Genomic DNA, 27,504 nt, shown 5'->3' on the forward strand with positions numbered 1-27,504 from the left:
GGTTTTAGTCCGTAGGACAACATACAATCATACCATAGGCTAGCATCTAGGGTTTAGCCTCTCTAATCTCGTGGTAGATCAACTCTTGTAATACTCATATCATCAAGATTAAATCAAGCAGGACGTAGGGTTTTACCTCCATCAAGAGGGCCCGAACCTGGGTAAAACATCGTGTCCCCTGCCTCCTGTTACCATCCGCCTTAGACGCACAGTTCGGGACCCCCTACCCGAGATCCGCCGGTTTTGACACCGACATTGGTGCTTTCATTGAGAGTTCCTCTGTGTCATCATCATTAGGCTTGATGGCTCCTATGATCATCGATAGAGATGCAGTCCAGGGTGAGACTTTTCTCCCCGGACAGATCTTTGTGTTCGGCAGCTTCGCGCTGCGGGCCAACTCGCTTGGCCATCTGGAGCAGATCGAAAGTTACACCCCTAGCCTCCAGGTCAGGTTTGGAAGCTTAAACTACACGGCCGATATTCGCGGAGACTTGATCTTCGACGGATTCGAGCCCCTGCCTTGTGCGCCACACGGTCACGATGAGTACGATTTAGCTCTACCATCGGACCGTATTCAGGAGATCGCACCGGCAACCGCTCCGAGCCTCAATTCGGAGCCAGTTGCGCCATCCATGGACGGGTGGATGGACCCCGTCCTGGAGGTCGTATCCTCAGCAGCGATCAAGCCGAATATCGACCTTACCCTTCACGAGAGCCGTGTTGCCAAACTGCTGGATCCTTCTCCGGCCATGGACTCCGAACCGCCTGTGCCCGTTCCTGTCGAATCCGATTGGGCGCCGATCATGGAGTTTACCTCCGTGGATATTTTTTAGCACTCGCCCTTTGGCGACATAGTGAACTCATTAAGGTATCTCTCCTTGTCAGGAGAGTCCTGGCCGAACTACGTCCGGTAGGATTGGGATGCGGATGACGAAGAAATTCGCCGCGCGCCCACCACCCACTTAGTAGCCACTGTCGATGACTTAAGCGACATGCTCGACTCTGAAGACATCGACGGTATGGACAACGATGCGGGAGTCGAAGAGGAACCACTACCCACAGGGCACTGGACAACCACCTCATCATACGATATATACATGGTGGATACACCCAAAGAAGGCAATGGCGACGAGACAATGGAGGATGACCCCTCCAAAAAGCAACCCAAGCGCCGGCATCAGCGGTGCCGCTCTAAGTCCCGCTAAGGCAAAAGTGGTGACACCGGCACCGGAGATAATAGCACTCTGGATAGTGCCGAAGACAACAACAATCCCCTCCAGATGGAGGAGCCAGCCCTCCGGAGAGAGCGGCAGATGGAGAGGCGAAGGATGATAATTACATGCCTTCCTCTGAAGACGAGGGAAGCCTCGATGATGAAAAATTCGTCGTGCCAGAGGATCCCATCGAACAAGAGCGCTTCAAGCGCCGGCTTATAGCCACGGCAAATAGCCTTAAGAAAAAGCAGCAGCAGCTTCAATCTGATCAAGATTTGCTAGCCGACAGATGGACTGAAGTCCTGGCGGCCAAGGAATATAAACTCGAACGCCCCTCCAAGAGTTACCCAAAGTGCAGGTTGCTACCCCGACTGGAGGAGGAAGCACTGAAACCTACATCCCCAGCGTATGACGCGGCTGATCGGCCACCTCGTGGCCGCGATAGAGAAACATTCCAGCCACAAGCTCATCCCGCACCCCGACGCCATTCAAATAAGAAGGCATGGGGAAATGCGCCAGACCTGCAAGACGTATTGGAGGACAAAGCAAAACATGCAAGATCAATCTACGGATCACGAGGGTGCGCCACTATGCGAGACGATAATTGTCACGCCGGATACAGTAAAAGTAAGTCCGGTCGGGCCGAACACAGCGGGCAAGACTCATTTGAGCTATGTCGCGACATAGCCCAGTGCAGAGGCGCCGCCCACCCCCTATGCTTCACAGACGAAGTAATGGATCATAAAATCCCAGAGGTTTCAAACCCGTAAATATTGAATCATATGATGGCACAACAGATCCTGCGGTATGGATCAAGGATTTCCTCCTGCATATCCACATGGCCCGCGGTGATGATCTACACGCCATTAAATACCTCCCACTAAAACTCAAAGGACCAGCTCGGCATTGGCTCAACAGCAACCAGCAGAGTCCATTGGCCGTTGGGAAGATCTGGAAGCCGCATTCCTCGACAACTTTCAGGGCACTTATGTGCGACCACCAGATGCCGATGACTTGAGCCACATAGTTCAGCAGCCAGAAGAATCAGCCAGGCAATTCTGGACACGGTTCCTAACAAAGAAAAATCAAATCGTCGACTGTCCGGATGCAGAGGCCCTAGCAGCTTTCAGGCACAACATCCGCGACGAGTGGCTAGCCCGGCACCTTGGTCAGGAAAAGCCAAATCTATGGCAGCCCTCACGACACTCATGACCCGCTTTTTCATGGGAGAAGACAGCTGGCTGGCTCGCAGTAATAACATATCAAAGAACCATGGTACTTCGGATACCAAGGACAGCAACGGCAGGTCACGTCGCAACAAGCATAAGCGCCGCATTAACAGCGACAATACCGAGGATACGGCAGTCAATGCTGGATTCAAAGGCTCTAAACCCGGTCAGCGGAAAAAGCCATTCAAAAGAAGCACTCCGGGCCCGTCCAGTTTGGACCGTATACTCGATCGCTCGTACCAAATACACGGCACCCCCGACAAGCCAGCCAACCACACCAACATGGATTGTTGGGTGTTCAAGCATGCCGGCAAGTTAAATGCCAAAAACAAAGATAAGCGGTCACATAGTGATGACGAGGAGGAGCCCCGGCAGCCGAACACCGGAGGACGGAAGAGGTTCCCCCCACAAGTGCGGACAGTGAACATGATATACGCAACCCACATCCCCAAGAGGGAGCGGAAGCGTGCGCTCAGGGACGTATACGCGTTGGAGCCAGTCGCCCCAAAGTTCAACCCATGGTCCTCCTGTCCGATCACCTTCGATCGCCGGGACCACCCAACTAGTATCCGTCATGGCGGATTCGCCGCACTAGTCCTAGACCCAATCATCGATGGATTTCACCTCACTCGAGTCCTTATGGATGGCGACAGCAGCCTGAACCTGCTTTATCAGGACAAAGTGCGCAAAAATGGGTATAGACCCCTCAAGGATCATACCCACAAAAACGACCTTTAAAGGTGTCATACCAGGTGTAGAGGCCCATTGCACAGGCTCAGTCACACTGGAAGTGGTCTTCGGATCCCCGGATAACTTCCGAAGTGAAGAGTTAATCTTCGACATAGTCCCATTCCGCAGTGGCTACCACCCACTGCTCGGGCGAACCGCATTTGCAAGATTCAATGCGGTACCGCATTATGCATATCTCAAGCTCAAGATGCCAGCACCTCGGGGGGTCATCACAGTCAATGGAAACATAGAGCACTCTCTCCGCACGGAGGAGCACACTGCGACCCTCGCAGCAGAAGCACAAAGCAGCCTCTTAAGGCAATCCACTAGTTTAGCGATTAAGACCCGGACAACTTCAAGCGCGCCCGGAGTAATCGGCAACTAGACCGCCTGGCATGTCCCGAGCTCGCATTGCAATCCAGCCCCCACCCTGGTCCCAGCCAAGCGGCGAAATCCGTGCAATGCCTACATGATTACGCATTAAAAATACCATGGGCACAGGCGGGGAGGGGGGCACGACTGCGGCACGCTCCAAGTCGCGGCTTAAACCGCACTAGGGGCTTCCCGCTTTGTTATTTTTCTCTTTCAGTACCCTAATCTCTGGAAACCCTGTCCGGCAGCATGATTGTCGAACACATGATGCAGCAACCAAGGAGGCAGAAAGCTATGTCACACCATGAAACTCCCAGGTGGATTACGATAGCGAGTGAAATATTTTCTTTAATAATATTCCACAGCTTGCCCTTGGAAGGGACATGTCAAACAGTCCTACTTTTTGCTTATCGCACTACTTGTATCATTCTGCTTTGACGCACCTTTTTGAATAAACAATGCATAGCATTAAGACTATTATTGCATTCCTCCTTTTTATATATATGTTCATTCATGACATCTAGCACCTGTACACTCTGGTACGGCCAATACGCCATGGGCTTAAGCATACCCCATAAAACAGTGTGAGAAGTCCGAACACTTTCGACAGTGCGGCACCCCGAACTTATAGCATTATATGCATCAGCTCTGAATCATGTCTTGGGTCAATAGTTGGGTTTGCCCGGCTCCCATGTTTTGGTACCTTATGTTCCGCTATATCAGCTAAGGTAGCACTGGGAGAACTACTGCGATTGTGCCCCGGTTCTGCTGGGCTAAGCACCTCAGTAGAGAAAGCTAAAACTGACTGTCATGATAAGGCGAGAGACTGGTCGTTGTTCGAGAGGTTTCAAGTCCCTAAAGACTTATGCCGCTTAGAGCGAGGAGTCGGCTCTGTCCAGCTTAAGGCGTGTATCGCGCCCCGAATTCGGCCTTCCGAATACTAGGGGCTTCGCCGAAATTTAAAATTATAGAATTCTATGGCTAAGTGAGAGTGATAACGCATTATGGTCTGATTGCCTTGTTCGTTGTGCTGAGCACCTCCCTCGAAGGACCCAACAATGGGAACAAGAGTGCTTAGGTTTATCCCGAACACCCCATCACTCGTGGCATGGGGGCAGAAGCCGACGACTAGCCATCTCTTAGATTTGATAAACAGCCGAACAGAAGGTAATATTTTAAATTCAGACAAGCGTTGCATAGCGCATATGAACAAGTTTTCATAATACAGGATCACACGAGCAAGTTTACTCAAATATTACATATTTCGTACACTCGTCCGCTATGAGACGGGCACCCTTCAGGACACCCTCATAGTACATCTCGGGGTGGCGATGCTCCTTGCCCTGCGGCGGCCCTTCCTTCACCAGCTTCACGGCATCCATCTTGGCCCATTGCACCTTCACACGGGCGAAAGCCCGGTGTGCACCTTCGATGCAGATGGACCGCTTGATGACTTCAAGCCGTGGGCAGGCATCCACAAGCCGCCTCACCAGGCCGAAGTAGCTGTTGGGAAGGGCGTCGCCAGGCCACATCCGGACTATAAAGCCCTTCATGGCCTGTTCGGCTGCCTTGTGCAGCTCGACCAGTTGCTTCAACTGGTCGCTCAGAGGCATCGGGTGTTCGGTCCCAGTATACTAAGACCAGAACAACTTCTCCGTTGAGCTTCCCTCCTCGGCATGGTAAAACTGTGCGGCATCCGACACGCTGTGGGGCAAATCTGCGAATGGTCCTAGAGAGCTCCAGATTCGGGTAAGTAACAAGTAATTCACTTTCACATCCTTGCTTTGCATATAGAATGCCTTACCCGCCGCTATCTTCTTCATCGCATCAATCTCCTGGAGGGCCTTCTGTGCTTCGGCCTTGGCACTCTTTGCACTTTCAAGGGCGGTGGCAAGCTCGGACTCTTGCGTCTTCAAATCAAGCTCCAACGCCTCGTGCTTCGTCACGAGAGCGTGGAGCTCTTGCTGCACCTCGCCCACCCATGCCTCATGCCTTTCCCGCTCGGTGCGCTCCTTGACCGCTTTGTTTTCGGCCTCGGATAGCGCTTTCTTCAGGGTCGCCACCTCGGTCGTGGCCCTTGGCAAATTTACGATGATCCTGTCATTTTGCAATCGCATTCTTTTTATATATATCCATAGACTAGGTACTACTTACCTTTGTTCTCCTTGAGCTGCCTCTTGGCAAGGCCGAGCTCTTCCTTGGATCCTTCGAGGTCCTGCTTCAGTGCGGCGACCTCTGCAGTCAGTGCGGCAGAGGCCAGCAAAGAAGCCTACATACGCATATCCACATACTTATATTAGACTCCTGCGATATTGTTTGATCCTCTGTTCGGATTTTCTTTGTGAACACCGAATAGAGCATCAGGGGCTACTGTCTATTCAGTAATATTTTTCCTATATTTCAAAAACCTACCTCAAAGCTTGTTAGAAGGCTGGCACAGGCTTCAGTCAGTCCGCTCTTGGAAGACTGAACCTTCTGGACCACCACACTCATAATAGTGCGGTGCTCCTCGTCGATGGAAGCTCTATGAAGCGCTCCTGGCAGACTGTCCGGTGCCTCTGGATGGACAGAGGTCACCGGCACATGCGTCTTGCCCCTTTTGGAAGGAGGCCGCCTGCCTGAGTCCGGAACCACTGGAGGTTCTGGCGCGGTGTTCGGCTGAGGGCCGAACTCGGAGCCCTCGGGGGCCTTGCTCCCTCTGCTCCCGGAATCCGGAAGGTCGCCTTGAGGCGCCTCCGAGACTGTCTCCCCTCGACCCGGTGCCTCTTGAGACAATACCTCGGCGTTGTCTGTAGGGCAAGGGGAGGTGGCGGTCGTAAGTGGATCGCTATCCATATCCGACGAGCCCAGGGAGCCGTCCGAAGATACGTCGATACGGGCTCATGGCGGTCTGCATAATCATAATTCGACGTTAGGAGAAGCAGTGCGACAAAGGTATTCTATGAGTTATTTTGGCATCCGAATACTTACGACTTCGCCAGGGGCTTGGACCTGAGCAGCCACTCGTCTTCGCCTTCGGCGGCGGTGGTGGAGTAGTCCGGAAGGAGAGTCCTTCCATTCTTGGACCCTTCGCCCCCCGGTTGGGGCGGCCTTCCTTTTCTTGTCTCCCCCGACTGGAGGGGGAGCATCTTCATCTTCCTCCTCGTCTTCGGGGGAGGAGTGCGTCACGGAGTTATTGGACGATGAGTCCGATAACACCTGGCGTCGGGAACTCTTTCGGGTTCCCTTGGCCTTCTTGGTCTTCTCCGGCACCTTGTAAGGAGATGGAGTCAGCATCTCCGTCAGGAGAGCATCCGCAGTGTCTTCGGGCAGAGGGGCTGGACAGTTAATCTGCCCCGACGTCTCCACCCAGTCATGTCAAAGGCATGGAGCTCAGACCCCGCACATGATTAAGCTAGGGGAAATAAAATATCCTACCGGATGTATAGAACTCACCGAATGTGCTCGGCGCTTCGCGCTTAGCCCGCGGTCCTCGGTGAGAGAGGGAGGGACCTCGGCACCCTTGAACAGCACCCTCCAGACGTCCTTGTGCGTCGTGTCGAAGAGCTCACTCAGAGTCTGGTGCTGGGCCGGCTCGAACTCCCACAAGTTGAAATCCCGTTGTTGACACAGGAGGATCCGGCGGATGAGCATGACCTGGACTATGTTGACAAGCTTGAGATTCTTGCTTGCCATATTCTGGATACATTTCTGGAGTCCGTCCAGCTCCACCGATGAGCCCCAGGACAGGCCCTTCTCTTTCCAGGAGGTGAGCCGCATGGGGATTCCGGATCGAAACTCAGGGGCAGCCACCCAGTTGGTGTCACGCGGCTCGGTGATGTTGAACCACGCCGATTGCCACCCCTTTATGGTCTCCACGAAGGAGCCTCCAAGTCATATGACATTGGGCATCTTGCCCACCATGGCTCCGCCGCATTCTGCTTGTTGGCCTCCCACCACCTTCGGCTTGATATTGAAGGTCTTTAACCACAGGCATAAGTGGGGCCGGATGCGGAGGAAAGCCTCACACACGACTATGAACGCCGAAATGTTGAGGATGAAGTTCAGGGCCAGATCATGGAAGTCCAGCCCGTAGTAGAACATGAGACCACGGACGAATGGATGGAGGGGAAACCCCAGTCCGCGGAGGAAGTGGTGGAGGAAAACTACCCTCTCGTGAGGTTCAGGGGTACGAACGATCTGCCCCGCAGCGGGCAGCCGATGCGCGATATTCGCGGCTAAGTATCCGGCTCCGCGCAGCTTCTTGATGTGTCCCTACGTAACGGAGGAAGCCATCCATTTGCCTCCCGCTCCGGACATGATTGGAGAAGGTTGAGGGGAAGGATGTGGACTTGGGTGTTGGAGCTCGACTGCACAAGAATGGATGAGCAAGGAGGAAGAAGGCATGGGTAGAAAAAGGTTAAACCTTGTCCCTTTATAAGGGCGGCCGAAACTATGCGCCCCCACTAGCCTGGTAAAACTCGCTTATCCCCCAAGCGCCATAATCGATGGCACGGTTGGGTTACCCACGCCCGTATTGATGAGAATCCCGTAATAAGGGGAACACGATCTCTGCTTTGACAAGACGTGTCAAGAAACTACCTCGCGTTATGTGCGGGGCTAGTTAAAGGAAACGGTTCGAATAATCACCGGGCCATGGCATAATGTCATGTTGCCAAAACAAGTAAGCAGATTAGATTTGTGGAAATATTATTCTCTCTACAGTGGTATGTGGAACTTATTTTGCAGGGTCGGACACTATCCTTGTATTCAAAATCTTCCATGGTGTATTCAGAGGAGGAACCCGCCTTGCAATGCTGAAGACAATACTGCGCACTGGACTCATCGTCATTGAAGCCTGGTTTATGGGCTACTGAGGGAGTCCTGGATTAGGGGGTCTCCGGACAGCCGGACTATATCCTTTGGCCGGACTTTTGGACTATGAAGATACAAGATTGAAGACTTCGTCTCATGTCCGGATGGGACTCTACTTGGCATGGAAGGCAAGCTAGGCAATACGGATATGTATATCTCCTCCTTTGTAACCGACCTTGTGTAACCCTAGCCCCCTCCGGTGTCTATATAAACCGGAGGGTTTTAGTCCATAGGACAACATACAATCATACCATAGGCTAGCTTCTAGGGTTTAGCCTCTCCGATATCGTGGTAGATCAACTCTTGTAATACTCATATCATCAAGAATAAATCAAGCAGGACGTAGGGTTTTACCTCCATCAAGAGGGCCCGAACCTGGGTAAAACATCGTGTCCCTTACCTCCTGTTACCATCCGCCTTAGACGCACAGTTCGGGACCCCCTACCCGAGATCCGCCGGTTTTGACACCGACAGTGGGGCTTCGTGGGTTTTCGTGGCCTCGGTGTATGAATGGGTGGGCGGATGGGATGGGAGTGGGGAACCATGGCTTAGGGACGCGCTTGTCCGAAATGTGAGGTAAGTTACAAAAGTACCCCCACCGATTTGACCTAGGCGGTTCTTTCGATTCAGGGGTATCACGGGCATTTCGCGTGTCGGGATTTCACAGGAGGTGGGAGTTTTCGCGCGCGTTGTAATTTTGGAATAGCAAGGCATGGGTTGAGATGGAGGGAGTTGTCGGAGCACAATGAGACAAAGATACATCTTAAATATTTCGGGGTAACAAGGTGCGGGTTGAAATTTCCGGACAAGCCTAACGTGTACTGTACCAAATCAATGCGTACTTCCGTCAATGACAAAACAAAAACAAATCAATTCGCAGCACACAAGAGAGTCTAGTCCCGTGTACTGTACCAAATCAATTCTTACTACAAATGTCATTCAAAACTTTGAATTCATGTTATGTTCAATTAAAATATTCGCCACATGTATAATGCATGCAACCTGCTACTCAAATGAACGTTTTAGTGCATTCCAAACCTATATACTACCGCTTCAATATGAGCCAAATTTGAATTCGTTTCTCTATTTGAATAAGATATACAATAATGATTGTATTGAAATCAAACCATTTGAATTCGTTTCTCTATTTTAATAAGATCTACAATCATCATTATTGTCAAGTTAAACCATCGTTTGTGTATTATCTTCACAGCACACCACATGATTACTCTGGAGTTAGATATGAACTATGTGTACTATATGAACTCGAACTCGGTTTTTGAATCCACTTTATGTTGTTTTCAAATCACAGTATATTTCAAGCTCTAGCTATATCTTCATAATCTAAACCATGTCTCATATGTATAATGTGTTTATCACATAATGTATGGTGCCCCGCCCCCTATGCCTACAAGTATTTAGATGTGAGTTGCAAACACCACACATAACCACAAATTCAAATAAAATGTGAGATTGTTCGATATACAGTATTGTTTAGATTGTTCAATATTTAGTTGTAAGCTACAAGCACCACACATTATCACAAATTCAAATAAAATGTGAGATTGTTCGATGTATAGTATGGTTTAGATTGTTTGACATTTAGCTGTGAGTTGCAAATGCCATGCATTATCACATTATGGTATAACATGTGCAAAACCACAGCACGTGTATCACCGCTATATTCATGCATGCATATGTTTATAACACTATGATCTCCTATTCAAATATATGAATCCACTTTCATATCAAATTATGATCTTTGTTAGTCTATTACACCCACAGAATACTCGAACCTTTGTAGCTAGCACTAACTTTCTCTCATGCATGCACAACGGTACACGCCCTCCCCCTCCCTCAGCATTCTATCCATCATGCACATTCATTTTTTTTCTTTAGGTCGTTCTCCCACAGTCTCCACAACTCCTTTCCGACACACACTAATCGATAAACCTCTCCAGCAATGTATGCCTACAACATACACACGCACCTTCCATCTCCTCCTTTCTGTGTCCATGCCTCGTGTCTCTCATACGGTCCCACACACGTGTAAACTCTCGCCCCTCTTTTCATCCATCTCACAACCGCACACTCGTCCCCTTATCTAGCTAGTACATAGCTCGGCCTCTCGCACCACCTCCTAGCTCCATTCTCTCTGTTTATCCGTCTCGCTGGGCCTTATTTGCCTCTAACAAATGGATGTACACCGACCGATCTCCCGCTATACATATAGCTAGCTAGGTCCTTATAACTCATTTTCCCCATGCGTCAATCGATCTACCTCATTAGTTATGTCTCTCCCTTCCTCTGACAAACAACAATTGATCTACTAATCTAGTTAGGTTTGCTTACCAAACACATGGTTCCCCTTCATCATCCATGCATGCGTCCTAATAGATCTATCACGCACAGGCACACGCAGAAACACATCACCACTCTTATTGATATTATTGCAGTTCTACCCTCAGTTTGTCTAGTAGGCCTCTCCCACCATCTTCGAGAAGCAACTCCATCACCCATCCAGCACTCTACCTCTCTCTCTATCTCTCTCTCCTCTCTCTCTCTCTATCCCAACCTATATCCTGTCCTTCAGTTATGTATGGATGCCGACCGCTCTCCCTCATGACATAGCTGGGTCTCTCCTTCTCAACACATATACGAGTCGTTCTACCTCTCTAGTTAGGCCTTGCCCTCCCCATCCCCCCACCCCCACACACACCGATACATCGAGTGCTCTAGACATGTCTCCCTGCCACACACAAACTTGCCCTGTGCCCTCTGACATTCTGGTTGGTCAGTCGCCCTATATATTTGACTTGTACACACACAATTTTGATGGCTCTCCTCATCGATCTTGCACCCACCCACTTGACCCTCTCTTCGACTCTATCGATATCTATGACCCCTCCCTCTCTTCTCGTGGATTGCCCCCTCTATATATGATATGGATAGGCCTCTATTTCATACACATTGCATGCAAAATTTTGTTTGATATGGATCGCCCCCTCTATATATGATATGGATATTCCCACAAATACATTCACGAAATCAGCCCCAAACAAAAAGCACTCACGAACGCACACGCCATCTGTCTAGGTTTGTATCTCTCTCACACACACCCACATAGGTCACTACTAGGAAAAGGGCTATAGATGATATGGCCACTAATGGCGCACCAGACATGTGGTGCGCCACTACTATATAGTAATGGCGCACCATGAGTTGGTGCGCCATTAGTGTGGTAGACACTAATGGCGCACCAGACACACGGTGCGCCATTAGTAACAATTATTTTATTTTTCCAAAAATACTAATGGCGCACCAGGGAAGAGTGCGGCATTACTAGTTTAACTAGTAATGGCGCACCACCAACGCAGTGCGGCACTACTTTTTTTGCAAAACTACTAATGGCGCACCTCAAGCTGGTGCGCCATTAGTAACCAGGGTTACTAATGGCGCATTTGTGGGTGGTGTGCCATTAGTAACCTGGGACCAGCTATATATTTTGGACATCCACACCTACACACTCACTTTCCCCACTTCATTCTCTCCACCTCCTTCTCCAAGCTTGTGTTGGCTGCCTCCTCCTCCTCACCTCGTTTGCACCATAGATTCATCAAAATTAAGTGGTTAAATTACCTTTTTTGATAGGTAAGTAAGGGGAAAGCTATCTTTATGTTGTAGATCTACTTTTTTTCTCCCTAGCTCGCTCCAACAACGTGCACATGCACTTTTTATGGCCTTGCTAGATCTATGTATGTTTGTGGTGTTGCATATGTTTGTGGTGTTGCAAATATGTTTGTGTTTGCAGGTACCGGTATTTGAAATGCGATAGTTGCCAATATTTTGCCAGAATGTTGATTCATTTCCGTTTCGGCGAGAATTTTAGCACTATGCATTCTTTTTGGTCCTATTTTTAGGAAAAGTCATGCAAATTTTTTTCTTGGTTCTAAAATATCGATTTGCTCTACCCCGCAGGCGACCATGGTCTGCACGATGACCGAAGGCATCGTGAATAGGTTTTTGAGCTCCGCGAAGGCCGAGATGCTTCAAAAGAACGAGACGGAGATAAGATGTCCGTGTCAAAGATGCAAGCTGAAGAGCCTTATTGCGGACCCGGATTCTGGGCAGGTGCGGGACCACCTGCTCTTGCGTGGTTTCATGGATGGCTATCGGTGGCAAGGTGATGAAGATGACTATGAAGTCGTCCATGGGGGCCGGACAAGAAATGAAGAAGGGCAGCAAGACAACCACCGTGGTGAGGGCGGGCGAGAAGACAAAGAATCTCCAGGACATGATCACGACAGTGATACTGTACACAGTCATCATGTAGAAGATGCCGGACATGATGATGAGGAAGATCAAGACGAAGGGCATGATCATGAAGATGAAGATGCCGGAGCAGATGACGATGGAGGCTGGGTGCAGGACCCTCATATTCAACAGCTGCCTCTCAAGCACACGGATAATGCAAGAGCTGCTGCCCGAGAGAAAGCCAAGCTGGGTCAACTGGAGATAGATGCGATTACTCCATTGTATGAAGGATGCAGGCCTGAGGATACCCGCCTGAAAGTAATGCTCATGGCTCTGGAGATGAAGGTAAAACACAAAATGACCGACGCATGCTTCGGCAAGAACATGTCATTCTGGCACGAACGTCTTCCCAAGGGGAACAAGTGCCCGACCAGTTTCGAGGAGGCGAAGAAAATCGTGTGTCCTCTGGATTTACCGCACGTGAAATACCATGTGTGCATGAACAATTGCATCATATATCGGGACGAGCATGCGGAGTCTACCATATGTCCGGTGTGCAGCGTCACTCGATACAAAAAGAGGAAGAAAGCTCCTCGAAAAGTGGTGTGGTACTTTCTGATCACTCCTCGTCTGCAGCAGTATTTCGCGGACCCTAAGGTAGCAAAGGTCCTGCGTTGGCATGCAGATAGGGAGGAGAAGAAGCGAGAAGATGACGGAAATGATCTGGAGATAAATAAAAAAGACAAGATGCTGAGTCACCCTAAGGATGCTAGCCAGTGCCAAGAGTTGAACTTAGAAGACCCAGAATTTGGGAACGATCCAAGGAACATCATGCTGGGCGCGAGCACCGATGGATTCAATCCGTTTGGCATCCAGAGAAGCACACATAGCACCTGGCCCGTGTTTGTGTGGATGTACAACCTTCCCCCTGGTTGTGCATGAAGAGGAAGTACATTCACATGAGTATGCTAATTGAAGGGCCGAAACAACCAGGGAATGACATCAATCTGTATCTGGGGCTGCTGAAAGAGGAGCTAGACATGCTGTGGAAAATGCCAGCCAATACGTGGGACGCCGCAGGGAAAGAATATTTCCCTATGAGAGCCGCTCTACTCACGACGGTGCACGACTATCTCGGTTACGGATATCTCATGGGGCAGGTGGTTCACGGATTTTCTGGATGCGTCAGGTGCATGGATGACACAACGTATCGCCAGCTAGATAGAGATCCCGGGTCTTCGAAAATCGTGTTCATGGGACATCGAAGGTGGCTTCACGATGATTACCCATGGAGAAAACGCAAGGATCTGTTTGATGGTGAAACCGAACCCCGAAGACGCCCGCGTACGAGGAGCGGTGTCGGTGTACTAGAGTAGGGGTACCCTATTACCCCGAACTCGTGCACGGGCAGTTGCAGCGCCCCGCGGCAAGGCTTGCCGGGTGACCGCCAGGACCCTCCGTGGTTCCCTTGAAGACCATTCAAGAACAAAGTACTCAAACCAAGGCCCCGGCAAAAGGAGCTCGCCGGGAAGGGCCAACCCAGGCCCCGGCAAGAGGAGCTTGCCGGGAAGAGACAAGACCCCGGCAAGAGGAGCTTGCCGGGAGGGCCAACCAAGGCCCCGGCAAGAGGAGCTTGCCAGGAAGGGACAAGACCCCGGCAAGAGGAGCTTGCCGGGAAGGCCACTCAAGGCGTACCAAGGAAGCTTGCCGCGACGCGCCCTGCGTCCCGGCGAGATCCGGCGAGCGACAAGCTTCCGAATGCGACAAGACGACAGCCGCGGCAAGGAGCTTGCCGCGGGATACCCCCACTTCGTGCCCGCGCTCCAGCTTACCTGCTAACGTGTCGCTCTGGGACTCTCCCAAGCACACGTGGCGGGGGGCCGTGCAGCTAGGGGTACGTGGTGGCAAGCGGAGATGAAGAGAAGCCCATCGTGGCAAACGGTGGCGCTCCTAACGGTCACCCTTTGCACTGTTTAGGAGACTCAGACAGGCATTTAATGCCCTTGTCCCCTGCCGTCAGAGTTAGGTAGGGTGCACTGTATCCACAGTAGCGGTAGCTGCACCTACCGCATCTTTTTCCATTTTTACCCTTCTAGTCTACGTTGCCACTTGTGGGTAACCCCTTGAAAGTATAAAAGGAGGCCCAAGCGCAACGTAGAAGGGGGGGAGCAGGTCCAGCCAGTTCGGCTCATTCAACACCAGAAACACTCTCACGCTCAGTTTGGCAGCGTCCATCGCTCCTGAGCAAGAATCCAATATACACAAACAAGCAGCAGTAGGGTTTTACACATCCGTGCGGCCCAAAGCTGGGTAAAATCGCCCGCGTGCACTGCCTCGATCCGCTCTTTGTGCGCTCTCCGCCCCCCACCGAACCGAAAGGGGCCCTGTCCCCATAGGTGTTGGTGGAATCAGCATCGCCCCCGACATCTCTGGCGCGCCAGGTAGGGGGGCGTCGAGATCGTGCGAACCCGATCCGGCGTGCACGCAAGCTAAATCTTCATCGTCATGGCTCCCAAGGAGCGGGCGAGCAAAAGAACGACGCCAGTGCGGCAACAGAAAAAGCTAAGTCATGCAAAACTTTAGATATTTCCTTTCTATATAAGGTTATCCGCCTTGGAGATCTTGTTCTTTGTACGGAAAACCTGTGCGCGGAGGAATCAACTCGTAGCTAGTCGCGCCCTTACTTTGTTTCGAGTCCGCTCAACAACTTAAGTGAGCTGCTAGCGCCCTTACTTTGCTTCGAGTCCGCTCAGCAACTTAAGTGAGCCGCTAGCGCCCTTACTTTGTTTCGAGTCCGCTCAACAACTTAAGCGAGCTGCAACTAGTTGCGACAAGATTGCTTGTCAGTAGCGACCCCGCCAGCAGGCTGCTGAAGTTCCGCACTCGGCGCTCGCGGCAAGGGTGCCTGCACCGGCAAGTTTCCCTAGAAAGCGTAGGGTGGACGTACAAAGAGGGGTTGAACAGGAAGATAGCATGCGCTATTTATTTGAGATTTCTGCATAGACCTGTATGCCGAGGAGCCTTCTCGGGGCTAGTTGCGCTCCATGTTGCCTTGAGTCCGCTCGGCAACTTGTGCGGTTGCGCTAGAACCAAGAAGGTAAACCTTTCCGGGAGGCGTTGTTCCCGAATAGCCGCTAAGGGCCCGTTCCCTCAAGCGCTACTGGCTGGATCGTACGCACCGGAAAGCATTCCAACAGGCATAGGGAATATGCAGCAAAAGTCGAAATTCTCAAGCGAGTTAAGTGCACTTCGGATGCTAATCACTTGCTATGTTTGAACGCAGTTATGGCCCGGGGGCTGGCAACGCCCCTAGGGCCAATCTTTCCGGCGACGATCTTGTCGGGAGCCGGCGTCAAGAACGACGAAGTTCTTCGCCATAAGCCTTTCCGGCAATGATCTTGCCGGGAGCCGGTGTCAAGAACGACGAAGTTCTTCGCCATAAGCCTTTCCGGCAACGATCTTGCCGGGATCCGGTGTCAAGAACGACGAAGTTCTTCACCATAAGCCTTTCCGGCAACGATCTTGCCGGGAGCCGGTGTCAAGAATGACGAAGTTCTTCGCCATAAGCCTTTCCGGCAACGATCTTGCCGGGAGCCGGCGTCAAGAACAACGAAGTTCTTCGCCAAAAGCCTTCCTGGCGACCAGCTTGCCGGAAGCCGGCATAGAGAACGTCAAAGTTCTCTGCTGAAGATAAAAGCCTTCCCGGCAACGAGCTTGCCGGAAGCCGGCATCGAGAACGTCAAAGTTCTCTGCTGAAGATAAAAGCCTTCCTGGCAACGAGCTTGCCGGAAGCCGGCATCAAGAACGTCAAAGTTCTCTGCTGAAGATAAAAGCCTTCCTGGCAACGAGCTTGCCGGAAGCCGGCATCGAGAACGTCAAAGTTCTCTGCTGAAGATAAAAGCCTTCCTGGCAACGAGCTTGCCGGAAGCCGGCATCGAGAACGTCAAAGTTCTCTGCTGAAGATAAAAGCCTTCCTGGCAACGAGCTTGCCGGAAGCCGGCATCGAGAACGTAAAAGTTCTCTGCTGAAGATAAAAGCCTTCCTGGCAACGAGCTCGCCGGAAGCCGGCATCGAGAACGTCAAAGTTCTCTGTTGAAGCTAAAGCCTTCCCGGCAAGCGAGTATCGCTGGGGGCTGTGAGTGCCAAGAATCGTCCACGGCAAACCAGAGTTGCCGGGGGCTGCAATATCAGATAAGTCTTTCATCCCTCATCATGCATCCTCTTATGGACTGGGGAATGCGAAACCACGCTTCTTCCCGGAAACTGCCGTGCTCCCTCGACTCTAGGCCCTGGGGCTCGTTCTCGGGGCCAAGTTTGGTCATAGTCGCAGCAGCAAAGGGATGAAATGAGGAGACCGCACCCACCTCGTTCCTGCCTCCGTCAAAAGCGTGAGAAAGGTCGAGCGACGTGGGAAGGCGGCAGGGTCTGTTGCCGGGGGATGAAATGTCTGTCCGAGGGATACCAAGGATTTGCTCCTTGGTGTGGGTTTAACTCGCGAGACAAATAACCCGGCAAGCATCCCCTTTTCATTAAAAAACATCCCACTCAGGTACAGTCCATAGAGGATGAAAAACATGAAAGAGAGGATTACAAGTTCTAGATACAGCTAAGGCCCGAAGGCTTACAAATTGAAAAGATAAGATGCCCGTAATCCCTTTCCTGTCCCTCTTTTCAGGAGGCAGGTCAAGGAGGCGAAAAGGGCAAAAGGAGTGCCTAGGCGAGCTACGGGTGCCAGAAGACACCAAGGGAACATCCCGGGGGCCGTCCGAAAGCTGGACGGCGACGGCGGCGCTGGAAGCAGGGCTCGAAGACGGGGCGGCAGGGCGTCAGGATGCTGTCGAGGGCACCACGCCCTCATACTCCGACCTGACGGCCTTGTCGCCAGCCCTCTTCCCCTTCCGCAGCCTCCCTACGCCAGCCGCCCAAGGAGACGACCCCGGGGAGTTCAAGAAGCCGGCGACGCAGATGATGGGGTCGCCGGTGCCGCGCAAAGCGGCGCCCGACGCCTAGTCGGACCCGCTACCCCGTCGCCCGCTACCCTCGTCGTCGCTGTCGCTCCCCTCCTCGTAGCTCTCGCTCGAGGAGGAGCCTTCGCTGTCGGAGGAGCTGTCCATGCAGCACTTCGCCCGAGTGCCGAAGCACCCGAAGGCCTTGACGGAGAGGAGGTCGCCCTCCATCAACTTAAAATGGAGGGTAAACCCCTCCGTCAAGCTGTGGATGCGGGCGAACGTCTTCCACCCTCGATCAAGATACATCACATTAGGGGCTGGGAATGCAACGCGGACTCGCGTGCCGCTGATCCCACAGCCCCTCATGTGCAGTCTCAGCATCTCGGGCGGGTCCGACTCCATCGCGCGCGCAAACGGAGCTGGAAGCCGGAGGCGACGACGAGGCGCCCGGTGCAGCCTGACGAAGAACTCGCAAGGGTCGTCCCCTATATGGACCGCCATGGGGGAGGAGCCGCCGGCGGAGGTGAAGCTGACGCGCCGCCCCGTCTGCCTCTTCCCCGGGCACCTCGACCTCGTCCTCGACCTCGTCCGCGACCTCGCCCCCTCCCTCTTCCCCTTATGGCTGGCTCTGCCACCACGGGCGCGGAAGAGGGAGAGATGCGCTGTCTGGCGGCGACCCTCGCCGCCACCGATGAAGGGCCTGGGTTCCCTTTCTCCATGGCAGATGAGAGAAAGGGGAGCAGAAGCTGAAGAAAGGAGAAGATGAGAGAGTGCGGGTTTCTGTGCTCCCATCCCGCTCTTTATAAAGGAGCGAGGTGGGGGCTCGGCCGCCCTGCTCAGCGAATCAAGGCACGGGAAGGGCAGGGAGTCAGGGCCAACCCGCTCGCGACGGCCCAGTTTCCCACTCCACCGTCCGTGACCCCAAGCGCATGGGAGCCGCGTGGTGGGGATGCAGAACTAAGGCGACAGATGAGGCGGCCTCGCTCCGCCCCGTGAACGCGGGGAGTGGACGTCCCGAAACCGCGCACCGGCCCGTCCAGTAAATGCACCACGCCCTCACACCTACCTCCGTTTAAGGAGGAGGGCGTGAACCGTCCCCATCATCGTGGCCTGACGCATGCTCGGGGGGCTTAGCCCCACACATGCCACCCACGATCTCACCCACGACGCCGCGTTTGACGCGTGCCGTTCTGGGCGTGCGCTGTGGGAGCGGAGTTAGATTGGGCGTGACCTAGGCCGCGCGTGCCCGTGCACTGTTTTGGGCCTGGCCCAACAGCGCTCGGCACCGTGTGTGGCCCAGGCCTGGGGGCTCCTGTCGGTGTACTAGAGTAGGGGTACCCTATTACCCCGAACTCGTGCACGGGCAGTTGCAGCGCCCCGTGGCAAGGCTTGCCGGGTGACCGCCAGGACCCTCCGTGGTTCCCTTGAAGACCATTCAAGAACAAAGTACTCAAACCAAGGCCCCGGCAAGAGGAGCTCGCCGGAAAGGGCCAACCCAGGCCCCGGCAAGAGGAGCTTGCCGGGAAGAGACAAGACCCCGGCAAGAGGAGCTTGCCGGGAGGGCCAACCAAGGCCCCGGCAAGAGGAGCTTGCCGGGAAGGGACAAGACCCCGGCAAGAGGAGCTTTCCGGTAAGGCCACTCAAGGCGTACCAAGAAAGCTTGCCGCGACGCGCCCTGCGTCCCGGCGAGATCCGGCGAGCGACAAGCTTCCGGACGCGACAAGACGACGGCCGCAGCAAGGAGCTTGCCGCGGGATACCCCCACTTCGTGCCCGCGCTCCAGCTTACCTGCTAACGTGTTGCTCTGGGACTCTCCCAAGCACACGTGGCGGGGGGGCGTGTAGCTAGGGGTATGTGGTGGCAAGCGGAGATGAAGAGAAGCCCATCGTGGCAAACGGTGGCGCTCCTAACGGTCACCCTTTGCACTGTTTAGGAGACTCAGACAGGCATTTAATGCCCTTGTCCCCTGCCGTCAGAGTTAGGTAGGGTGCACTGTATCCACAGTAGCGGTAGCTGCACCTACCGCATCTTTTTCCATTTTTACCCTTCTAGTCTACGTTGCCACCTGTGGGTAACCCCTTGAAAGTATAAAAGGAGGCCCAAGCGCAACGTAGAAGGGGGGGAGCAGGTCCAGCCAGTTCGGCTCATTCAACACCAGAAACACTCTCACGCTCAGTCTGGCAGCGTCCATCGCTCCTGAGCAAGAATCCAATATACACAAACAAGCAGCAGTAGGGTTTTACGCATCCGCGCGGCCCGAAGCTGGGTAAAATCGCCCGCGTGCACTGCCTCGATCCGCTCTTTGTGCGCTCTCCGCCCCCCACCGAACCGAAAGGGGCCCTGTCCCCATAGGTGTTGGTGGAATCAGCATCGCCCCCGACAAGCGGCGAGGAAATAGACGAGCTGTTGAAAAATTGGAAAGATTGCCCACTGTCGGGAAAGAAGCAAAAGGCGCCAAAGCCGCTGCTGAAGGTATGGAAAACGAGGTCTGTTTTCTAGGACTTGCCGTACTGGAAGATCCACCGTGTGCCTCACAGCCTTGATGTCATGCATATCACGAAGAACGTGTGTGAGAGTCTGCTTGGTACCCTGCTCAACATGCCAGAGAGGACAAAAGATGGGCCAAAAGCAAGGGCAGACTTGAAATCAATGGGCATCAGGGAGGAGCTTCACGCTAATGATGATGATGATGAGGCGAAGCAGGACACATAAAGTCGTCGCAAAGGCAAAAAGGCCAAGAAGACCGGAAATGACTACCCTCCCGCGTGCTTCACTCTAAGTCAGGAGGAGATCGAGCAGTTTTTCACCTGCCTCGTTGGAGTAAAACTTCCTTACGGTTACGCGGGGAAGATAAGCAGATACCTAGACCCAGCGAAGCAGAAGTTTAGCGGGATGAAGTCTCACGATTATCACATGCTGATGACGTAGATACTTCCAGTTGCAATCCGTGGGATCATGGACGTGCACGTCCGTGAAACGCTATTTGGCCTATGCAACTTTTTCAACGTCATCTCTCAGAAGTCGGTTCGCGTGAGGCAGCTCAGAAGGCTACAGGAAGAGATCGTGGTGATACTATGCGAGCTTGAGATGTACTTCCCGCGAGCATTCTTCGACGTTATGGTGCATCTGCTGGTCCATATCATGGAGGATATCATCCAACTCGGGCCGACGTTCCTGCATAGCATGATGTCGTTCGAAAGGATGAATGGTGTCATCAAAGGATACGTTCACAACATGTCACGTCCAGAGGGAAGCATAGCCAGGGGCTTTCTGACCGAAGAGTGCATCTCCTACTGCACGAATTATCTAGGCATCAAGAACCCCGTTGGTCTGCCCGTCAACAGGCACCTCGGCAGGCTCGCTGGATGGGGTCACCGTGAGGGTCGCCGCGAAATGCATGTCGACTTCGAGGGTCGACTCGCCGACTTTGAAAGAGCAAACCTATTCGCGCTACAACACACAGACGTGGTTGATCCTTGGGTGGTAGAGCACAAAACCTTTATTGAGAAGACGTACAATGACCGAGGCCAACAGAGGACGGACGGAGATATAATCAAAGAGCACAACTCATGTTTCATGCATTGGTTCAAGCAGAAGCTTCTGTCGTACCCTTTACATGAGGATTCTTCCACAGAAGAACAACTCATATTCGCCTTGTCACAGGGCGCCGAGCACAACCTAATGACCTATGAGGCGTACGATATCAACGGCTACACATTCTACACCGAGGACAAGGACATGAAGAGCGATGGTTATCAGAACTCTGGGGTAATGATGGAATCCTACACCGGTAACGACAAGGACAGATACTACGGAAGGATCGAGGAGATCTGGGAGCTGAGCTACGCTGGACATATGGAGCTGAGCACCGCCGCCGAGCACCCCCATTTGATGATATTTTCAAATAACAAATTTGATGATATTTTTAAAAAAATTATTACTGTTTTTATAAAAAAATTATTACTGTGTCATATTCATATTCATTTTCTAATTAATAATAATAATAACATACTAATGGCGCACCGGTCGGGTGGTGCGCCATTGCTATCCAAAAAAAGATTTCTAATGGCGCACCGCTCGGAGGTGAGCCATTGCTATAAATAAACATACTTATGGCGCACCGCTAGGGGGTGCGCCATTAGTAATCTTCCCCCTAGCTCTAATTCGCCCGACCCCTTCGTCCCTCCCTCTCTCGCCAGATCCACTTCCCCCCGCTGCCCCGACCAACGCCGTCGCCGCCCCTACGTGCGCCACCGCCCCCACGCCCCCACCACTGCAGCTCCGCCATCACCAACGCCTCCGCGACCTCGCCGTCGCCGCTAGCCTCCCCGCGTCAGCCCCTGCCCTTCCCCCCGTCGCCGTCCCCGACAGCCCCTGCCCTCCGTCTCCATCGCCGCCCCCAGTCAGCCCCTGCCCTACCCCCCATCGCCATCGCTGACAGCCTTCCCTTTAACAACAAGGCGCTGACGCCCCATCTCTTGTCTCGTTAGCAGGAACCAAAGAAGGAGAAGGCCCCGGTGGCGTCGTCGAAGCCGGCCAAGTCCGGCGGTGGCAAGCAGAAGAAGAAGAAGTGGAGCAAGGGCAAGCAAAAGGAGAAGGTGAACAACGTGGTGCCCAAGTACAAGCAGATCACGCCCTCTGTCCTCTCCGAGCGCCTCAGGGTAACGCCCGCTCGCCATCCCCCCTCCTCCTCATGGCTCCTGGTGAAGTGTTCTGCTCTGAGCAAGAACAAGATCTCTGTTTTGGGGTCAGTCAGTCAGATTTTGCTTGGTGTGCCATGTTATAGCTAGGATGCGGAGTGCAGTGGTGATCATTCATGTTTGGTGTCATAGATATTTCATAATCTAATTTGGACATGCGCAGTACTAATGCCTGATGGTGTTTTACGTGATTCAACATCACCATCGATTTTTAGGGTTTCAGAGTTATTAAATGTTGTTTGGCGACTTTGCTGAACAATTCAGAGAGCACTAGTCCATTCTTGGTTGTACACTTTAAATTTGTTACATACTTTCTTTGTATGTATGGTCATCTAGCTACACATGCATATATTGTTATGCTACGCAAATTGTATCATCTTGCCACTTAAGTCAGCCTTCCCTTTAAGCAGAGTGATGCCTTTCGATGTCACACAATAATGTTTGTTGCAAGAACATTATGCTCTTAGTGTTCGTTTGTTTACAGAGATCCTTCTTATATATACTGATGATGAGTCTTGTTGAAACCTTACATATGTCGGTTCCTGCTTATTTTCTCCAATGGCACAAACTTGAGCTGCTAGCATAAAAAGTGTTGCAGGCGATAGACAGTGAGGAGCTACTGTCAAAAACTTGATCTACTGTCAAAAAATTCAGTTAGGTACAGTTATCATCATGTAAGAAAATGGCCATAATGTGCCCTGATAATGATGTATTTTGTCATAAAAATATATAGTGGACTGCCATGATAATGACATGCTGCTAGTAGTTACTTCCATGAGTTGTTTTATTGACATGGCACATTTGCAATGGAGTTTTATATATCTTTAGCCACTGTTCATTAACAGCAAGTTAGTTTTGTTTATAGTTGAAAGTAAGTGTGTGGTTTGAAATTTTGATCTGATTATGGCATGTAGAATTATGTCTGTTTTGTTTTGTAACTAGAAGACCAAAGTGTGTTACTCACCTGGGATCTTAACTGTTGGTGGGTAGTATTGTAACTAGAAGACCATGTATTTTCAGAATTGAGCTAAAGATTTGGGGGGTAGTATTTCTGATTTTAGAGCACCTTTGCTGGGTGTATTTTACAGCAGCTGTTGGAATCAAAACAACGCTTGTGGGTTGTCCTGTTAAGTTGAATGAGTCATTAGAGGGCAGATAGAGTCACCCACACCAATTAATGTTTATGAAGAAGAAGAATAAAGCTGTTGCTGCTGCTGTTATGCATGTATTCATTGTTGCTGCTGCTGTACTTGTGATGATGTCGTACTTGTGATGATGCTACTCCTGATCTTCGGAAATGACCCATTGGCGACTTCATTACGCACGGATAATGATTTTGCAGGTACCCCGAGAGGCCCTTGAGTTTGCTGGAATGTCGATTAACTTCCGTTCCGGCAAATTCGTGTACTCCATATGTCCTATTTTCAGCAAAGGTCATGCTGAAATTTTCCGTGAATTTTAGCATGACTTTGCTAAAAATAGGACATATGGGGTACTTGCGACTAATGCATGGGCCGGGGTATCTTAGTACTTAATTAAGTAGGATCAACTGCCCCGCCATTCTTGCTGCATTAAACCATAGGTGGCAATAGAGCCAAGTGATTAGGCCCAACTTAGAATTCTCCTTCCCAGCTTAGCTTTTAGGGTGCCTCGGCATCGACAAACCCTAAATGATAAAACCTTGGATTTTAGGGTGCCTTAGTGTCGCTAAGAACCTAAATGATGAAAGCTTAGGCTTTTAGGGTGCCTCGGCGTTGACAAACCCTAAATGATAAAAGCTTAGCTTTTAGGATGCCTCGGTGTCGACAAACCCTAAATGATGAGACCATGATCTTGTTCCTTGACAATAACCAACTTTTTGACCAAACTTTTTTCCTATTTAGAGCGAAACATGGCCCACAACAATGAGGCCGGTGGTTCGGGCGGCAAGCAATTCTGGGAGCTGTCCCAGCAGATGGAGGAACAACCTCACCGCTATGAGGACGCCGCGGAAGACACCAATCCTGACTACACAACCCCTAGTGGCGTCGGGGATGACACCACTGATGGTGCCACCGAGGATGCCACCACTGATGGTGCCGCTGAGGATGCCACAACTGATGATGCCAGCGCATGCACAAATGGCAGACAACCGAAGAGGCAACGGAAGGATCGGCGCCCGAACGTGCTCCGCACCATCAAGGAGGAATTTACTCAAGTGAACTCCGACGGGCATCCAACGGCGCCCAAAGAATTAGTCAAGGGGTACTCGCTTCAGCTTGGGTGCATTCTCCGAAGCACCGTCTCGATCAACACCGAGAACCTAAGGCATAAGGACCGAGGGAATTTGTGCAACCTCCTCTTCACAAAGTTGCACGAACGATACAAGTTCCCCGCTGAAATTTGTAAACACACGCCTCTCAGGGAATAAAGTGAACCGTGCCGCCCTCACGATGATGAGCACGGCCATGTCTACTTGGAAAAGCGCGGTGAAGAGAATGATTGACAAAGGTGATAGTTATGAGAAGATCAAGGTGAAAAATCCTTCGATCAGTGAAAATGACTACAAGGAGTTCAAGATCAAGTGCGAGAGCAACGCAACCTCCGAATCAAGTCAGTGGGGGAAAGAAATGCGGGAGTTGAACTTAGGGGAACACAAACTCGGTCCCGGCGATTACAGAGTGGTGGAGCCTATATGGGACAGGGAGGACACGGAGTGTGCCGAGCAAGGCCTACCGCCCCGCTTCGAGAAATACCGTGACAAGCAGACCAGGAACTATGTCAGGACCCGATAACAAAGGAGCTTACCACAGATCTGAAGACCAGGGCCCTTGAGCTTGTTCTGGCGAAGGAGACTGAAAGCAGTAGTGCGGGGTCGTCTCAGAGCACCCCTTGGGACAGCACTCTAAATAGGGCGTTGAACGTAATGAAAAACAAGGATAAGCTCAGTAAGCCCTCGTCAGCTGGTCGTGTGGCCGGCAAAGCCTTGTCCACAAAATGGTCGTCATACTATAATGCTAGTGGGAGAAAGGAGAGAAAGACCAGCTCGGAAAGCCAGTCGCGCGTGGTTCAAGAACTCAAGGCACAAGTGGCATGGATTCCGGAGATTGTCCAAGAGAAAGTGCAACAACAACTGGGATCGACGCTCACCGGCATTATGCCTACCTTGATTCATAGGCTGACGACATGGATTGCGGGCGGCCAACAGGGGCCGCCCCCGATTCCCAGCTTCACGGCCAGCAACTCGCACAATGCGCAGGCGGCGCCATTGGTGTCTCCGGCGGAGGTGGTATTGGTGTCCCTGACACCGGCATGGGCATTGGAGCTTAATGCACCCGGGTATACGCTGGCCGGCACCTCGGTAGCAAGCGGCCCTTCCGTCAGTTGCATGCCCGCCGTTGGCGGTACCTCGACATTAGCCGAGTTCGATGCCATCATCACCGTAACTAATTAAGCCTCTCGGCCGAGGACTTCATCTCCTTGCCTTTGACTAGGCATCCCTAATGCCCTACATGTTTTTGCAGGGCGCCGCCGACGTTCCGTGCACTCTCCTGCACTTTGTGAACGACGAGTTGGTCGATGTTGCCAAGGGAAAATCGTTCAACCGGGCAACCCCGTGTTCCACGGTAATCTGATGCCACCCACCGTGTATAGCGTTCAACTAGTTCGGGTGCTGCCAGGCTGCGACGAGTTGTTACCTCCGATTCGACCCGCCGGGGCCGACGAAGATGATCTGATGACCCTCAGCGCCTGCCTAAGTTGGCCCCTGCTTTGGCCAAAGAGCCAGATTCGTTTGTGGGCGGGGGACACCACCCTAAAGACAACACCACCAGTCGTGCCGGCGCCAAGCCATGGCAAGACCGCCGCAACGCTACCGGACATGCCGGACATCCCTATGGCACAGGATCCGAACATGCATATGGCACAGGATCCGGACGACGACGACAATGACGACGGTACATTTACCAACGTCGATAAGTACTTTGCCGAACATGGGTACGATGAGGAATTCTTGGGGCCTCCTTCTCAAGAACCCAACCCTACAAAAGACGATTGCGATCTAGCTGGTACCGCGGAGAAACCCAATTGCAACAGGCATCGTCTGGCGTTCAGTTCTCAGGAGACGCCTCCAGCTGCCGACTTCACCGAGCCTCAGATAGCCGAGGTGCGAAATATTATCAGCCCCAACACACTCAAGAAGGTGGTCTGTGAGCAGAACTCGGTCCCATTACAGCAGAAGAAGAACAGACGGAAAAGAAAGAGTAACAAGGGTGCGAGCCAGTCGGCACCGAGTACGATTCGTGTTCAGGACGGGCCACCTTCACCTAAGGATATCTCGAGGATGGTGCATGTGGCGGGAAGGCCGATGCTACCGACTAATATGCTCAATGGTGCAACCGGTGCTATGCGGAGTCTGCATGACAGTGTTCTTTCTTTGGAGAAGCGGTGTCTCAGAGAGAATGACGTGGCATACCCGGTTTTCGTGGCTGAGGTGCCACAGGGCAAGGGCTTTGTGGATAACTCCATCGGGGGTATGATCATCATGCGGTTTGATGACATCTTCGCTATGTTTAACCTTCATCTGCTGCACTACACCTTCGTTCGGCTATTTTCGCTGAGTATGGAGATGCGGATCATTAGAGACAAGACCCCGGACATCGTGATCCTTCTACATGCATGCCAAGATCTTGGGCAGCGCTGGGGACTGGCAAGTCGCGAGTTCTTACCTCGAAGGCGTCATTCTGGCAAACCCAGATAAGGATAACTTCCTCGTGCCTTACTTTCCCGAGTAAGTCGTCCCCTCAACCGCCCTGTAACATATGATTTCTTAGATTTCGATTGTTTTTTTTTCTAACATTCCGTGTTTTGTTCAGTGACACACATTGCACACTCATCCTCTTAAGCCTGAAATATTCCATGGCCACGTATTTCGACTCGGACCGTCAGTCGAAGAAAGACTACACAAATATCAAGAAAGTTCCTGATGATGTTCTCCCCGGCTACGCCAAATCTGGAGGCACCTTCACCAGGCCAGTTCGTAAGTACGGCAAGCACGTGTTCGCCCACAATACGACGTTCTGCTGTGTCAAGCAGCCGCCTGGCGGTCAGAAGGATGCCTACTACGCCCTCCATCACATGCGAGCGATCGTACGGGACCATAATCACCTTCTGCTACCAAATAATCTCAAAGATTGGGCCACGAGCTTGTCGGCAATCCAGGACG

This window comes from Triticum aestivum, chromosome 3A (genome assembly GCF_018294505.1).
Source record: "Triticum aestivum cultivar Chinese Spring chromosome 3A, IWGSC CS RefSeq v2.1, whole genome shotgun sequence".
NCBI lineage: Eukaryota > Viridiplantae > Streptophyta > Magnoliopsida > Poales > Poaceae > Triticum > Triticum aestivum.